Raw genomic sequence first — 6,324 nt, forward strand, 5'->3', positions numbered from 1 at the left:
TTGAATCAAAGAATTCAGAGATGGAAGAATAGAGGTACAGTTGTGATCATTTAAACCAGCATATTGGAAGTGTAGTAGCATTGACTTAGCCAGCACATGTGTACTTAGGGTAAAAACGATGATTAGCAGCACAGAGGCCAAGTGTACCTCACAAACAATGAGTTTTTCACGTATAGTATTTAAAAACCTATTAGTGGTCTGAATGTAAAAATCAATATATTTTATATAAATATTACAATGTCCCTATTTTCCTGTGAAGTAGATGATCTCTCAAATATGCACACAAAACACTGACTGGACCTACTTGGTAGTTGATTTCTTTAAATGGAATATATGTTCTTCAGGGTATCACCGTAAAATCCAGTCTATTTTACACATGCATTTCATTTACTGGTTTTCTGTAAGTAACCAAGCTTGTGTGTTCTGATGTGCAGTGTATCCACACAACAAAACTTAGTAAATTTTAACAGATGAAAAGATGCGCCATACCTGGCCAGTGTGGCTTGGTTTGTTGGGCATTTTCCAGTGTGTGGAAGGTTGACAGTTCGATTCCTGGTCAGAGCACATGCCTGTTTGTGGGCTCAATGCTCAGCAGGGGGTATGTGGAAGGCACCAATGGATGTTTTGCTCTAACATCGGTGTTTTTCTCTCCATCTACCTTCCTCTCTCTCTCTCTAAAAATCAATAAAAAATGTTTTAAAAAATAATTGCCATATTTTTCCACTACAAGACTGATATTATTAGGGTTAAGATAATTGAGTATAAAATGATATGCAAGAGACTTAAAGTGTTCTTTTTACTGCCTTATACATTTATTGCTATAATGCTATTATGTTATAGTATATTATGTAATAGTACATTAATGCTGTTATGGGCCACATTATTTTTTTCTATTCTATTGCAATATGACATGTGTGATTTATGTACCACAGCGGATCAATGCTGCCCTCACTTTCTGATAAAACGAATGACTCTTTCACCTTTTCTGAATACACTGTTCTCATCAATTGGACTACTTAATCATGCATCTTTTCCATAGCCTTGAAAATACTACCCACCACTCAAGAGCCAACTTAAATGCTACATGTTTCATGTAGCTTTCATAGAAACAACTGTCCCAATAATTATATGCTCAGCTGCACCCACCCAGAAATGTCCTTTTACTTTTGACACATTAAATGTGACTTGAATTTAATAATGTGAAATTTTTTTGAGGAATAATAAAATGTTTTAATGATGTTGCTAAATATAAAATCAATAAACAAAATCAATTGCACGTCTGGACACCAGCAACAGTTTGATGAAACATAATTATTTATCATAGCAACAAAAATATAAGAAATATAAGGTATCTATGAATAAATCTAACAAAAGATGTGTTGAACTCTAATAGAAAAACTGTACAGCTTTATTAAAAGCTATTAAAGACATCTCAAATAAATATAGTGATAAATCATATTCATTTTTTTGCTATAATCTTTTTGTTTTTATTTATTTATTTTAATGAATGAATTTATTTATTTTTGTTACAGATATTCTTTTTTTTCTCCCAATGATACCCCCTCCTCCTCCCGCCCTTCCCTGTCCCCAGCCTTGTTGTCCATGTCCATTGTTCATGCACACATGCATATAAGTTCTGTGGTTTATCTCTCCCCCACCACCCGCTCTTCTGGGGATTGTCAGTCTGTACCCCACTTCCATGTCTCTGGGGCTACCCTCTTCCTCAGACTATTATGTTCATTATATTCCACAAATAAGTGAGATCATATGATACTTGTCTTTCTCTGTTTGGCTTGTTTCACTTAGGATGATACTTTCCAGGTACCTCCATGTCGTCTCAAAGGATAAGAGATCTCTCTTTCTTACAGTTGCATAGTACTCCATTGTGTATATGTACCACTGCTTTTTTATCCATTCGTCTACTGATGGACATTTGGGCTGTTTCCAGACCTTAGCTATTGTAAATAGTGCTGCTATGAGCATGGGGGTACATATATTCTTTCTGATTGGTGTTTCAGGCTTTTTAAGGTATATTCTTAGAGGTGCAATCACTGGGTCAAATGGAATTTCAATTTTTAACTTTTTGAGGTAACACCATATTGTTTTCCATAGTGGCTGCACCAGTCTGCATTCCCACCAGCAGTGTACTAGAGTCCCCTTTTCTCCACATAGTTCTTTGAATATTTGGTAAAATTCCCCTGTGAAGCCATCTGGGCCTGCACTTTTGTTTGCTGGGAGAGTCTTGATTACATCTTCAATTTATTTTGTTGTTATTGGTCTGTTCATGTTTTCTATATTTTTCCAGTTCAGTTTTGGGAGACTATGTGTTTCTAGAAATTTGTCCGTTTCACTTAGATTGTTGAATTTGTTGCCGTATAATTGCTCATAATATTAACAATTCTCTGTATTTCTGTGTCAGTTATTATTTTACCTCTTTCATTTCTGATTTTGTGTATTTGGGTTCTCTCTCTTTGTTTCTTGGTGAGTCTAGCTAAGGGTCCATCAATCTTGTTTATCTTTTCAAAGAACTAGCTCTTTGATTCATTGACACTTTGAATTGTGTTTTTGGTCTCCATGTCATTTATTTCTGCTCTGATCTTTACTATTTCCTTCATTCTACTTGCTCTGGGGTTTTCTTTTTGTTTGTTTTCTAGTTCTTTAAATTGTGAGGTTAGATAATCTATTAGAAATTTTTCTTGTTTCTTGATGTAGGCCTGTTCTGCTATGAACTTCCCTCTCAGAACTCCTTTTGCTGCATCCCATATATTTTGTGTTGTTGTGTGTTCATTTTCATTGGTTTCCAAGAAGTTTTTGATTTCTTCCTTGATCTCCCTGGTGACCCATTCATTGTTCAATAACATGAGCTTCCATATGAGCTTTTGAAGTATTTGTTCTAGTTCTATGAAATATGTCGATGGAACCAAAAAAGACCCCGAATAGCCACAGCAATCTTGAAAAAGAAGAACAAAGTAGGTGGGATCACAATACCAGATATCAGGTTATACTACAAAGCGACTGTAACCAAAACAGCCTGGTACTGGCACAAGAATAGGCATATAGACCAGTAGAACAGAACTGAAAGCCCAGAAATGGACCCAAGGCAATACACTCAATTAATATTTGACAAAGGTGGCAAGAGCATACAGTGGAGTAAAGACAGCCTCTTTAATAAATGGTGTTGGGAAAATTGGACAGCTACATGCAAAAAAATGAAACTAGACCATCAACTTACACCATACACAAAAATAAACTCAAAATGGATAAAAGACTTAAATGTGACCCGTGAATTCATAAAAATTCTAGAAGAAAATGTAGGCAACAAAATTTCAGACATCATACGGGGCAGAATTTTCACTGATACATCACCTAAGGCAACAGAAATAAAGGAGAAAATGAACACATGGGACTACATCAAACTAAAAAGCTTCTGCACAGCAAAAGAAACAATCATCAAAATGGAAAGGCAACCCACTGTATGGGAGAACATCATTGCCAATGATGTATCAGATAAGGGGTTAATTTCCAATATATATAGAGTGCTCATAGAACTCCACAAAAGGAAGACAAAGAACCCAATTAAAAAATGGGCAGAGGAGCTGAATAGACACCTCTCCAAACAGGACATACAAATGGCTAAGAGACATATGAAGAAATGCTCAACATCACTAATCATCAGAGAGATGCAAATTAAAACAACAATGAGGTATCACCTCACACCTGTCAGAATGGCCGCCATCAACAAATCATCACACAACAAGTGTTGGCGAGGGTGTGGAGAAAAGGGGACTCTAATACACTGCTGGTGGGAATGCATACTGGTGCAGCCGCTATGGAAAACAATATGGTGCTACCTCAAAAAATTAAAAATTGAACTTCCATTCGACCCAGTGATCCCACTGCTGGGAATATACCCTAAGAAGCCTGAAACACCAATCAGGAAGAATATATGTACCCCCATGTTCATAGCAGCACTATTTACAATAGCTAAGATATGGAAACAGCCCAAGTGTCCACCTGTAGACGAATGGATAAAAAGCTGTGGTACATATACACAAGGGAGTACTATGCAGCGGTAAGAAAGAAAGATCTCTTATCCTTTGAGACGACATGGAGAGACCTGGAAAGTATTATCCTAAGTGAAAGAAGCCAAGCAGAAAAAGACAAATACCACATGATCTCACTTATTTATGGAATATAATGAACATAACAGTCTGAGGAATACAGTAGACCCAGACACATGAAAGTAGGGCACAGACTGACATCCCTCAGAAGAGGGGATGGGGGGTGGGGGAGTGGGAAGAGATAAACCACAGAACTTATATGCATGTATGCATGACCAATGGACATGGACAACTAAGCCGGGGACAGGGTGGAGGGGGGGTGGGGTGGGGGGTGCCAATGGGGTAAAAAGGTAAAATATCTGTAACAAAAAAATAAATACATAAATAAAAATTCATAAAAAAAAAAATAACATGCTATTTAGCCTCCATGTCTTCAAATGTCTTTGCATGTTTTTGTTGCAATTGATTTCTAGTTTCATGCCATTCTGATCTGAGAAGATGCTTGATGTGATTTCAATCTTCTTGAACTTGTAGAAACTTATTTTGTGCCATAACATGTGGTCTATCTTTGAGAATGTCCCATGTGCACTTGAGAAGAATGTGAATTCTGTAGTTTTGGGGTGTAATTCTCTGTAGATATCTATTAAATTTATTTGATTTAGCGCTTCATTTAGAGTGTGTGTTTCCTTGTTAATTTTTCCTCTAGAGGATCTATCCAGTGATGTCAGCAGGGTGTTGAAGTCCCCTGCTATGATTGTATTGCTGTTGATTTCTCCTTTGAAATCCTCCAGAAAATTTTTAATATATGTTGGTGCTCCCATATTTTGTGCATATATGTTTACCAAGGTTATATCTTCCTGTTGGATAGATGCTTTCAATATTATGTAGTGGCCTTTTTGTCTCTAGTTATGGTCTTCATTTTGAATTCAACCTATCAGATATGAGTATTGCTACCCCAGCTTTTTTGTGCTTTCCGTTTGCTTGAAAGCCTTTTTCCCATCCCTTCACTTTCAGCCTACATGAGTGTTTTGTTGTGGGGTGGGTCTCTTGTAAACAACATATTTGTGAGTCATGCTTTCTTATCCAGTCAGCTACTCTGTGTCTTTTTATCAGAGCATTCAAACCATTCACATTTAAGGTGATAATTGATATGTACTTATTTATTGCCATTTTTGTTTAGTATGGTTCTATTTTTCTTTCTATTTCTTCTACTAAGTACAGCAGTCCTTTTAGCATATCTTGCAGTGCTGGTTTGGTGTTAATATATTCCCTTAGCCTTTTTAAAAATGTGGAATGCTTTACAAATTTGATTGTCATCCTTGTGCAGGGGCCATGCTAATCTTTTCTGTATCGTTCCAATTTTGGTATATGTGTTGCCGAAGAGAGCACAATAAAGTGAATTTTTAAAATTCCCAAACTGGTCATCAAGCTTCTAGAGAGAGATGATTTTCTTTAAGACCACATTTTCTAGAGCATTTTTAGGATCGTAGCCAGTTTGATGGGTACAGCGATTTCTCATGCTCAGTCTCCTCCCACACATATATAACCTTCCATATTATCAATAATCCTCACCAGAATGGTACATTTGTTACAATTGTCAAACCCACACTGGTACCTCATAATCACCCAAAGTCCATAGTTTACTGTGATTTATTCTTGATGTTGTACATTCTGTGCGCTTGAACAAATGTGTAATGACATATATCTTTCATTATACTGTCCTACAGAATTGTTTTACTGCCCTAAAAATTCTGAGCTCTGCCTATTCATCCCTCTACCAATCCCAGCCTCAGGAACCAATGAACTTACAGTTTTAGTTTTTCTAAATGTATATATTTACAATCATGTAGTATGTTCACTTTTCAGATTGCCTTATTTCACTTAGTAATATACATTTAATGTCATTTCATACCTTTTCATGGCTTAATAGTTCATTTCTTCTTGACAGTTCATTTCTTTGTAGTCTGACTTAACGTTGAATAGTGTTAGTCCTCAATTTGGTCCTTCTCTTTCAATACTGTGTTGCCTATTCTGGGTCTTTTGTCTCTTGATATAAGCTATAGAATCACTTGATCAATCTGTACAAAATAATTTGCTGCGATTTTCACAGGAATTACATTGAATCTATAGATCATGGTGGGAATAACTGACATCTTGGCAGTATTGAGTCTTCCAATGTATGAATATAGAATATCTCTCCGTTTAGTTAGTTCTTCTATAGTTATTCTTATATAAACATTTTGTTAGATTTATATCTAAGCAT

General features: G+C 36.1%; 1 non-coding gene across 1 annotated transcript; it reads right to left on the reverse strand.

The window, feature by feature from the left end:
• Positions 1 to 5,343: 5,343 nt before the first annotated feature.
• LOC118623158 lies at positions 5,344 to 5,450 on the reverse strand. The gene has a single exon (XR_004958242.1). It is a non-coding gene; the product is annotated as a U6 spliceosomal RNA (small nuclear RNA).
• Between the last annotated feature and the right edge of the window lie 874 nt (positions 5,451 to 6,324).

The sequence above is a fragment of the Molossus molossus genome, unplaced genomic scaffold, assembly GCF_014108415.1.
Source record: "Molossus molossus isolate mMolMol1 unplaced genomic scaffold, mMolMol1.p scaffold_m16_p_9, whole genome shotgun sequence".
Classification (NCBI taxonomy): Eukaryota; Metazoa; Chordata; class Mammalia; order Chiroptera; family Molossidae; genus Molossus; species Molossus molossus.